This window comes from Pteronotus mesoamericanus, unplaced genomic scaffold (assembly GCF_021234165.1).
Source record: "Pteronotus mesoamericanus isolate MK-2021 breed Mesoamerican mustached bat unplaced genomic scaffold, CSHL_Meso_final contig_42, whole genome shotgun sequence".
Taxonomy (NCBI): Eukaryota; Metazoa; Chordata; class Mammalia; order Chiroptera; family Mormoopidae; genus Pteronotus; species Pteronotus mesoamericanus.
The window spans coordinates 12,197,565-12,208,925 of NW_026555157.1; positions in this window are offsets into that span (position 1 = coordinate 12,197,565).

Genomic DNA, 11,361 nt, shown 5'->3' on the forward strand with positions numbered 1-11,361 from the left:
AATAAACTTAACCAAAGAAGTAAAAGACCTGTTCTCAGAAAACAACACCACACTGAATAAAGAAATTAAGGAAGATACAAATAGATGGACACATGTACTGTGTTCATGGATTTGAAGAATTAACATCATTAAAATGTCCATATTACCCAAAGTAATTTATAGATTTAACACAATCCTTATTTAAATACCAATGATGTATTTTACAGATATAGAACAAGCATTTCAAAAATTTATATGGAACGATAAATGATGCCAAATAATTGCAGTAATTCTGAGAAAGAAGAACAAAGTAAGAATGACCACAAAACTTGACATCAAACTATATTACAATCCCACTGTAATCAAAACAGCCTGGTACTGGCATTAGAGCAGATACATAGATCAATGGAACAGAATAGAGAGCCCAGAAATGAGTCCAGGTCTCTATGGTCAATTAATATTTAACAAAGGCAGCAGAAGCATAAAATATAGTAAAAATAGCCTCTTCAGCAAATGGTTCTGGGAGAGCTACATGCAAAAAAAAGAAAAAGAAAGAAAGAAACTCAACTACCAACTGACATCCTTCACGAAAATAAACTCAAGATGACTAAGACTTAAATATAAGTCACGACACCATAAAAGTCCTAGAGGAGAACATAGGCAGGAAACTCTCAGATATCCCATGCAGCAACATTTTCACCAATATGTCCCCTAGAGCAAGGGACATAAAGGAAGGAATAAACAAGTGAGACTTCATCAAAATAAGAAGCTTCTACATGGCTAAAGAAAACATCAGCAAAATGAAAAGGGAACTAACTGTATGGGAAAATATATTTGCCAATGATCCCTCAGACAGGGGTTTAATCTCCAAAATATATAAAGAACTCACAAGACTCCACTCCAGGAAGACAAACAATCCAATTTAAAAAATGGGCAAAGGACCTGAACAGACACTTCTCCAAGGAAGAAATACAGAGGGCCGAGAGACATATGAAAGGATGCTCAGCATCACTAGCCATCAGAGAAATGCTAATTAAAACCACAACAAGATACCACTTCACACCAATCAGATTGGTCATCATAAGCAAATCAACAACAACAAGTGCTGGCGAGGTTGTGGAGAAAAGGGAACCCTAGTACACTGTTGGTGGGAATGCAGACTGATGCAGCCACTGTGGAAAACAGTTTGGAATTTCCTCAAAAATCTAAAAATGGAACTTCCTTTTGACCCAGCAATTCCACTGCTGAGGTTATACCCTAAGAATCCTGAAACACCAATTCAAAAGAATCCATGCTCCCCAATATTCATAGCAGCACAATTTACAATAGTCAAGTCCTGGAAGCAACCTAAGTGCCTATTAATAAATGAGTGGATGAAAAAACTGTGCTACATTTACACAATGGAACACTATGCAGCAGAAAGAAAGAGCTACGACCTTTCATGACAGCATGGATGGATCTGGAGAACATTATGCTAAACGAAATAAGCCAGGGGGCAAAAGACAAATACCATATGATCTCAACTATAAGTGGAACTTAATCAATAAAACAAACGAGCTAGAAAAATAGAACCAGCAACACTGAAAGAAAAAAAAATTGACAGTAACCAGAGGGGAGAAGGGAGGGATGTAACAGGGAAAAGAAGGGGAAGGGTCAAGTCAAGGAACATGTATGAAGGACCCATGGACAAGGCCAAAGTGGGGAAGGATTGAGGATGGGAAGTGTGGGTGGGTGGGGCAGGGGGAATTGGAGGTGGGAAAATGGAGACAAATGTATTTGAACAATAAAAAATAAAAATAAAATTGGAGATAATATATGAGGAATTTGTTTTTAAATATTGGACAACAGGGAACACAACACTGTGATCTCTAAGACAGTAGAAGTCCATAAGGTGAGCCCCATGATTTCCCTGGAGCTCTACCTAGGCACAATTATCCAACCATGACATAGCAAGATAGAATGCAAACAGGGCACAGTGGTCCTGCTGAACTGAAGAGGCAGAGATCAGAACCCAGGAATGCAGAATCAGTCAGAATCTGTAGGACAAGGCACCATAATGGAAGGAAGGTACACTGGGGATAGAGAGAAGGGAGAGTCCCAGAAGTTGTGCCGAAGATTCTCTATGAATCCTTGACTCAAGGCTAAGATGTACATGCCCATGGCAAGAATACCTGAGACTTGTAGTCACTATGGAGAGTAGTTACCATAGAGACAAAAGAAGAACAGAGATACTTGATATCAAACAGTGTTAGTAGACATTGAAGTTCTGGTCAAGGTGGCAAGATATTGTTATTACACTTATTAATGCACTAGGCATTTATCTGAGATACTAGAAAAGGTTAGAAGCATATTTTAGAGTAAGATATACTCTAGGCCTACCCTAATAAAGTCTGAAGCCAAGCCATTAGAAGATCTGCAGTGAAAACCAAATTTGGATCTTGAGACCTACCAAGATATGGGGCTTAAGAAACATGAGATTTCCCAGTATGTACCATAGCAAAGCATAAAGACAAGCCTACAGAAGTACAAGGTATTCAACCAGTAAAAGAGCTACCTAATAGAAGAAAAGGCAACACTTCTCAGAGGATGATAACAAACATCCAGAACCAATAATATTCAGTATAGAATAAAAAAATTACTAGACATGAAAAAAAAAAAGCAACCATGACCCATAATCAAGGGAAAACATTGGCCCCATTACCGAGATGATGGATTTAGAAAACAAGAAGTTTAAAGCAACAATTATAAATATGGTTCAAAGAATTAAGAAAGTATGGACTTAATGGGTAGCAGATAGGAAATTTCAGCATAGAAATGTAAACTATAAAAAAAAACAGCTAAATGTTAAGTTTAGACAAGTACAGTAACAAAAATTTCACAGTAGATCAGAGATGGGAGAAGTGGTGAACTTGAACATAGAAAGAGAGATCTGTAGAAATTATCCAAGCTAATTAATAGAGGGAAAAATATGTTTGAAAAATAAACAGTCCTTGGAGGCCTGTAGGACAACAGAAAATGGTCTAACTGTATATTTAGAAACCCAGAAAGAGAAGAATATGAGAATGAGGCAAAGTAGAATTTTTTCAAGAGAAATGATGAAAAGGCAAGACACAGTCTGGAAGAAGATTTTGTAACACATATCTCTGACAACTGACATGTCCAGAATATATTTTAAAACTTTTACAACTTAATAATAATACAAACAATTTAATTATTTTTAATGGGCAGAAGACCTGAACAGATGCTTCACCGAAGAAGACATATGAATGGCTAATAAGCACAAAAAGAAATATTCGATAGCATTAGTTACCAGGGAATTGCAAATTAAAGCTACAATAAGATACCATTAGAAAGGCTAATATTTTAAAAGACTGACAATAACAAGTATTGAGAAAGATGAAGAATAGTTGGGTCTTTTTTATATTGCAATTGAAAGTGAAAAATGGTACAATGACTTTGGAAAACAGTTTTGAGAGTTTCTTTTATAGTTAAGCATACACTTATCATGTGAACCTGCTACTTCTCTCCTAAGTATTTATCAAAATGAAATAAGAATATGTATTCACATAGCCCTGGTCGGTGTGATTGGAGCATCATCTCATAAACCGAAAAGTCACAGGTTCAATTCCTGGTCAGGGGGTCAGGGCACATACCCACGTTGCAGGTTTGATCCCTGGTTGAGTGTGAATAAGAAGGCAACCAATCGATGTTTCTTTCACATCAATGTCTGTCTGTCTGTCTGTCTCTCAAAGCAGTGAAAAAATGTCCTTGTGTAAGGATAAAAAATAATAATATATAGCCACATAAAGACTGTTTATAGCAACTTTATTCATAATAGCCAAGAACTGAAACAACCCAAATGTCTACTAAAAGGTGAATGGCTAACAAACTGTCTTTAACACAATAAAATACTGTTCAGCAATAAAAATATAAATTAATAAGTGCAACAATGTAGATGAATCTCAAAAACTTTATGCTGAGTGAAAGGAACTCAACACGAACAAGCACATAATGTATGATTCCATACATATGAAGTGCTAAGAGGCAAAACTGAGTTAAACTATGGTGACAGGAATTGAATCAAGGGTGGCCTGGAGCCATGGGTGGAAGGAGGGATTGGTTGCAAAGACGTATGCATAAGGGAACTTTCTGGTGTGAAGAATACATGCTATGCTTTGATGGTGGTGATGGTTACATGGGCGCATACATTTATTGAACTATACACATAAAAGGTATGAATTTTACTGTATACAAATTATACTTCACAAAGGTGATTTTTAAAGGATACTTGCCTCACTCTTTAAATTAAAAGCCTCATCTTCATCATCATTCTGTAAAGAGTCATCCAGCAATAAACTTTATAAAGAGCAAGTTTATTATGAATCACACACAGACACCCTAAATGAATGCCTAACCATTCATTTATGTTATATGAGCATGTCTAAAGAAATAAATGCTTGTCAAGATAATAAAATCCCTGTCCATCATCTCTAATTCCAGGCTGCAAAAGAAATTGTAACTTTAGTTCTCATCTTAAGAATATGAGAAGTAAACAGATGAGAATTTTAAGTGTTGTATGTCAATTATAATGCAATAGAATGAAAAAAAATAGCAAGAAATGCATAAAATTTTAGTGCAAGCACATGCCCTGTGTTACCTATTGTATTATTTTTTAATTGTAGCATATATCACAAACTGAGCAGCTTGATACACCCCCAGTTTAGTTTTTCACAGCCTGGCAAGCCAGAACTCTGGGTGGGCTTAACTGCATTCTTTGCATGGAGTGTCACAAGTCCCAAGTCAAGGTGTCAGCTGGGCTGGGCTCTTCTCTGAAAGCTCTGGGGAAGAATCTCCTACTAACTTTATTTAGCTCATTGGTAGAATTCAGTTCCTTGGATGTGCAAGACTGAGATCCCATTTTCTTCCTAGCTACCTAGGAACTACCTGCATTTCTTCACTCATTACTCCTTCCATCTTCAAAGCCAATAAAAATGGGTTGAATCCCTCTCAGCTTAGGCTCTGACTTCCCTTCTACAACCAGCTAGAGAAAACTCTGCTTTTAAAGGGCTCATGTGATTAGACCAGGGGAACCTGGATAGTAAGGTCAACAGATTAGTAAGCTTAATGACAACTGAAAAAAATCACTTTTGTCATGTAACATAACATAATCATAGCAATAACACTAGGGGAAGAGATCATGGGGAATCTTAGAATGCTAGATTCTATCCAGCACCACTGACTTTCTTTGTATTCCCAGAAATACCATTTGAAAGTGGTTTTAAAAACAAGAGCTGCTGGTTAGTGATTCAGAGCCTGCTTTCCACATTACAATTATTAAGAATAGGATACCATAGAAAATACCAGATTTAAAGTTACAAGAGCTGTGTTTCAGTACCAGAATTCAGAAAAGAAAGAAGTCAATATGAACCGGAAAATAAAAAACACCTCCCTTGAGGAAGTGGCACATAAGCAAAGTTCTAGGAGGCACAGAATTTGGGTAGGAAAGAATGTGATTAGAAGCAGGAATAAACAGGGCATTGGCTGAGCAGTGAGGAGACCTGCCAGAGAACCTGTGGGGGAGAGCAGAAGATAAGATACAGACAGGGGAAGGTAGGGTAAAGATGGCTTTGTAAACCAGGGCAACAGTTGGCATTTGATTCAGTAAGGAGTACTGAGTCTTTGAAAACCTTTCTGTAGGAGTAGGCCAACTGGTTGGAAATTTTTGGATTGGTGAGAAAAATGAGAAGATTAGAGGAAAAATCACTAGAAAGTTATGGGGCCAGAACTGCTTATCTATTAGGTATATATGCAGGCATTCTGTGATGAGTGGGATGGGTTCCTGGTCAGGGTACATGCCTGGGTGGTGGACCAGGTCCTCAATTAGGGATGTGTGAGAGGCAACCAACTGATGTTTCTCTCACACATCAGTGTTTCTCTCCCTCTCTTTCTCCCTCCCTTCCTCTCTCTCTAAAAATAAATAAATAAAATATTTTAAAAATAATATCTAGACCTAAAACAACATATGTCAATGAAGTATGGAAAATGGATTAATATTTATTGTCTAAAACCATGGATTTCCTTAAGCTGACCCTTCACTTTCAAACATCTGCACTTTCCAATAATTGCCTACTCTGGTGTTATCATTACATGGTCAGATGGTTTAAAACACAGGCAAAAAGTTTAATTTGTGATCATGTTGCTTCCCATATGAGCAACTCCAGGTAGTGCACTCCAAAGTAAAGAGAAGCAGATTTATTTATGTATGTACCAAAGAATAGAATGACTAATGATAATCAAAGAAGCTATGTTATAAGGTTCAAATAATTAAAGCTCTTTTAATCATTATAATAATTTTTAAATTACAGCTCAATAATTATTTTATTGTTTCTATTAAAGTTTATCAATGCTAAATAATTCTCCTGGTCAATGCCAAATATAGCTAATAAATAAGACAGCTAAATGAAATGGAGATGATATACATTAAATCAATAATTATGTAAAAAGATGTTAATAGGTTCTGAAGACAGATTACGGGATTTCTCAAAAAGAAATATTCATCTTAATCACTTTGTAAAGGGGAAATATGGTAGCAGAAGAGGTTATAAAGCCTCTTTCCCTGGTGTAAAGAGTTAAATGGTGTCCCCAGAAAAAGATATGTCCACATCCTAATCCTAAAAGCCTATGAACATTACTTCATTTGGAAAAAGAGTCCTTGCACATGTAATTAAGAATTATCTAGGTGGGTCTTAAATTTAAAGACAAATGTCCTTAAAAGAGACACACAGAAGACAGAAAAAGAGAGAAAAGGATAAGGCCACGTGAAGATGGGAGCAGGGACTGGAGCTTGCTGCCACAAGCCAAGGGATGTACAGAGCTGCAGAAACTGAAATAGGCAAACCAGGATTCTCCCCAAGGATCCTACAGTCCTGCCTACACCTTGACTTCAGACTTCTGGCCCCCAGAACTGTGAAAGAATAAATTTCTCTTGTTTAAAGCCACCAAGTTTATGGTAATTTGTTACAGTCTTAGGAAACTAATATACTTGAAGATTAAAAACCAGAATGACCTTAGGAAATTGTTTTCTGAAAGAAAAACAAAACCAATTATGTGCTTCCTGCTCTGTCCCTCAAAGGTAGGTTCTGTAACAAGGAATCCAAAATGCCCTGGACATAGTAGGCATTCATCAGTTTGCTACCTCATTTCCAGGGGTATTGCAGCAACCCATTCTGTTACAATATATGACTACTGCCAAACCACAGATACTCTCCAAAGTCTGCATTTTCTAATTTAGACTAAAACTGTGGACTAGAACCATCTTCACATATACCTGCCAGGAGACCTGACAACCCTGAAAATTCTGATTTAGAAAGTCTGGGGTGGGGACAAGGCATTTACATATCTAATACGCTTCATAAAAGATGCTAATGCCCACCAAAGTCTAAAACCTTGAACCAAGGGCTTTCAGCTTGTGGACTTGCTCTGTGGCTCTTGTTCCAAAACCCACTTGGGTTGACAGCCAAGGGGAATGGTCTGGTGGAGAGAGCAGGAAGCCCAGGGCTGCAAGAGAGAGAATACACATAAGAAAGCTAGACAGGCCCTGTCTGATGTGGCTCAGTTGTTTGGACATCATCTCACAAAGTAAATGGTCGCTGGTTCAGTTCCCAGTAAGGGCATGTGCCTGGATTGTGTGCTAGGTCCCCAGTGGTGGGCATTGCAAAGGGAAACTGATTGATGTCCCTGTTGCACATTAGTGTTCTGCCTCTCTTTCTCTCTCCCCTCCCCTCTCTATAAAAATAAATAAATAATAAAAAATCAAGATGGTGGAAGAATGAATGGAAGTCACACTGACCTCTTCCCAGGACCAATCTGGAATTACAACTAAATTGTGGAGAAATCACCCAGAAAAACAACTGAACAATAGTGAGAGAGGAGCCTTATAACCTCAGACAGACAGAAGAATCAGCTTTAGAACAGCCTAACTGGTAAGGAGTGCAGTAGAGACATGAGAATGCAGGTGGGCCTCCCATGGGCAGCAGCACCAGAAGGATGTTGAAATGGCCAGTTGGATCTCCCTGAGATGAGCAGGGTCTAAACCATAAGTGGGGATCTCCAGCCTACAGCACCAGAACCCAAAAAGTACACAACTAACAGCCAGCTGTGAAAAGTGGCAGGGTTGCTCTCTGACAGAGACACGCTGATGCATAAATTGTTATTTGCAGCCACTTACCCTGGGCTCCAGCAAATGAAGGGTCAGTGGAGGCAGACTGGTCTAGAGACACCTGAGGAGAGACTGGGGAAGGAGGCTTTGGGGAGAGAACTCAGAGAGTAGCGGGCAGGATCCTGGTGCTGACTCCTCCTCCATACAGAAGCAGCCATCTTGCTCAGGCAGACCACTCCCCTGAGTGGCAGCAGCATGAGATGAAACAATAGCCCTGTCCCCAGGAAGCTCTGCCCGGTCCTGGTGGTGTGCAAGCCTGACTGCTGAGTACAGAGTAGCAGTCACAGATAGTAGATCCTTGGAAAAAGGGGTCGCAGAGCGCTATAGAGACACTTGAGAAGAGACTGGAGATGGAGGCTTTGGAGAGAGAACTGTGAGAGTAGCCGGGAGGGATCACAACAATGACTCCTCCCCAATATGGCAGCAGCCATCTTGCTCAAGCAAACCACTCCCCTGAGCAGCAGCAGCCTGAGAGGACCCAATATCCCCACCCTCAAGAGGGACTCTGCCCTACCCTGTGGTATTGAAGCCTGACTGCTGAGTGCAGAGTGATTAGATTAACAACTGAAGGAGAGAGCCACAGACAGTAGATTCCTGGAAGTCTTGAACAGACTGCCTAAGGTCAGACAGGGTCAACATCTGACATCATCAGAGGCAGATCTAGAAAGAAAAAACAGCAGTCTCCTACTGTTCTCTCCTACACCACAAAGTCAGGAAATCAAGACAGATCAACTTAAGAAGCAGAAGCAAAAAATAAGAATCTCACACATAATGGGAAGACAAAGAAACACCCCCAGTAGAAGGAAAAGTAGGAATCCCCACAAAGACAACTAAATGAAATAGAGGTAAGTAAACTATCAGATATTGAGTTCAAAATTGAGTTCAAAACAATGATTCTAAGGAAGCTCAATGAGTTCTGTGAGCTCAAAAAGAATTACAAAAAACTACAGGGAAACTATGAGGAACTTACTGCAAACTATATCAGCATGGAAAAGGACATAGAACTATCAATAAGAGACAAGAGGAAATGAAGAATATAATTTCTGAAATGAAGAACACCGTAGAAGGAATCAAAAGCAGGCGAGATGAAGCAGAGGGACGAATCAGCAAGCTGGAAAACAAGGTAGAAAAAAGCTCCCAGAAAGAGCAAGAAAATGAAAAAAGACTCAAAAGGAATAAAGAGGCATTGAGGGAAATGCAGGACAACCTGAAACATAATAATCTCTGTATAATAGGGATACCAGAAAGAAAAGCAAAGGAGCAAAGGATAGAGGACATGATTGAAAAAGTAATGATGGAAAACTTCCCTAATTGGAAGAGAGAATAAGTCACACTAGTCCAGGAAGCACAGAGGATTCTATTCAAGAAGAACCCAAAGAGGCCCACTACAAAGACACATCATAATTAAAACGGCAAATATCAAAGACAAAGAGAGAATCCTAAGGGCAGCAAGAAAGAAACAGATAAAAACAAACAAGGGAGCCCTGATAAGACTAGCAGCTGATTTCTCAACAGAAACACTACAGCCAGAAGCGAATGGCAAGAAATATTCCAAGTCATGAAAAGCAAAGGCCTGCAACCAAGACTGCTCTACCCAGCAAGGCTCTCTATTAAAATGGAAGACGAATTAAGGAGTTTCCCAAATAAAAGAAGGCTAAAAGAATGTATCTCCCCAAAACCAGCACTGCAAGATATGCTAAAGAGACTGCTTTAAGAAAATGAAGAAAAGAGTCTATGAATACCCAGTTCCTTTCACAGTCACCAATACTTGATATTATCAATATTTTTAATACTTATTAGTCTGATTGTGACAATGAGGTGTATTTTGTTACTTTATTATCTGTTGAAACTAAACCTGTTTTTGTATATTTCTTACTTATTTCTATTATCCTTAAAAAGCTTTAAATGAGTTTTTTGTATTCTTTATCCATTTTTTGACTAAATATATGTAGAATTTTTTCCCCCCCCAAAAAAAAAACAACCCTTTTTTAGATGTGTTGCAAATACTTTCCTATTCTATTACTTGTCCTTTAACTTTTTTATATGTATATTACTATGCAGGCTTAAATGTTTAATATAGTCACATTGTTAATATTTTACTTTATAGCTTCTGGGTTTGAATATTTGACTTCAGGGTAAGAAAAACATTATTTGTATTTTCTTCTAAAACTCCTCAGATTTTACATATTGATTTTTAATTCACATGAATATGTTTTGTATAATGTGTGATTTAGGGCTCTATATTTGTTTTATTTCAAGTAATAGTGGCCCATGCACCTTATTTGTTGAATAAGCCTTATTTTCCCCATTGATTTGACATATCAATTTAATCATATATTACCTTGTTAAACATATATACATTTGCTTCTAGAATGCTCATTTTATTTCATTGGTCTATTTGATTATATCTGTGCTGGTGTCATGTTCTTTTAATTGCTGAGGACTTATAATGGATTTAAACTTTTTAATATTTTATAATGGACTTTGACATTTAAAAAAACAAAATCAATCTGCATTAAAAAGAAAAAGAAAGAAGGAACTCCTACCTTTTGTGACAACGTGGACGGAACTGGAGAATATTATGCTAACTGAAACAAGCCTCTTGATGAAAGACAAATACCATATGATCTCACTTATAAGTTGACTCTATTCAACAAAACAAAATAATGGACAAAATAAACCACAGGCATGGAAACAGGGAGCAGACTGAAGGTGACCAGAGGGCATGGGGAAGGAGGACAATGGTGGAAAGAAGGTGAAGGGACTAAACAAAGAACATGTATGAATGACACATGGACATGGACAACAGATTGGGAATTGACTTTGAGAGCGGGGATTTGGTCATGGGATGGGTGGAGGAGGGCAAAGGGGGGGAAATTGAGAGGACGGTAATAAAATAAACATGATTAAAAAATAAATAAATAAGTAAAATAAATAAATGAATGAAATCTAAAGAAGAAAGAAAGAAACCTAGACAGAAGTTCCAGTCACGATGGAAAGGTAGGTAAATGCTGTGTTTGCCTCCTCCCACAACCACATCAACAGTACAACTAATTAATAGGATAACCTGGAGAACCATTTGAAGTCTCGCTGAACAGAAGTATTATAACTAAGGATATAAATAAGAAGCCATAATGAGACTGCTGGGAGGGGCAGAGACCCTA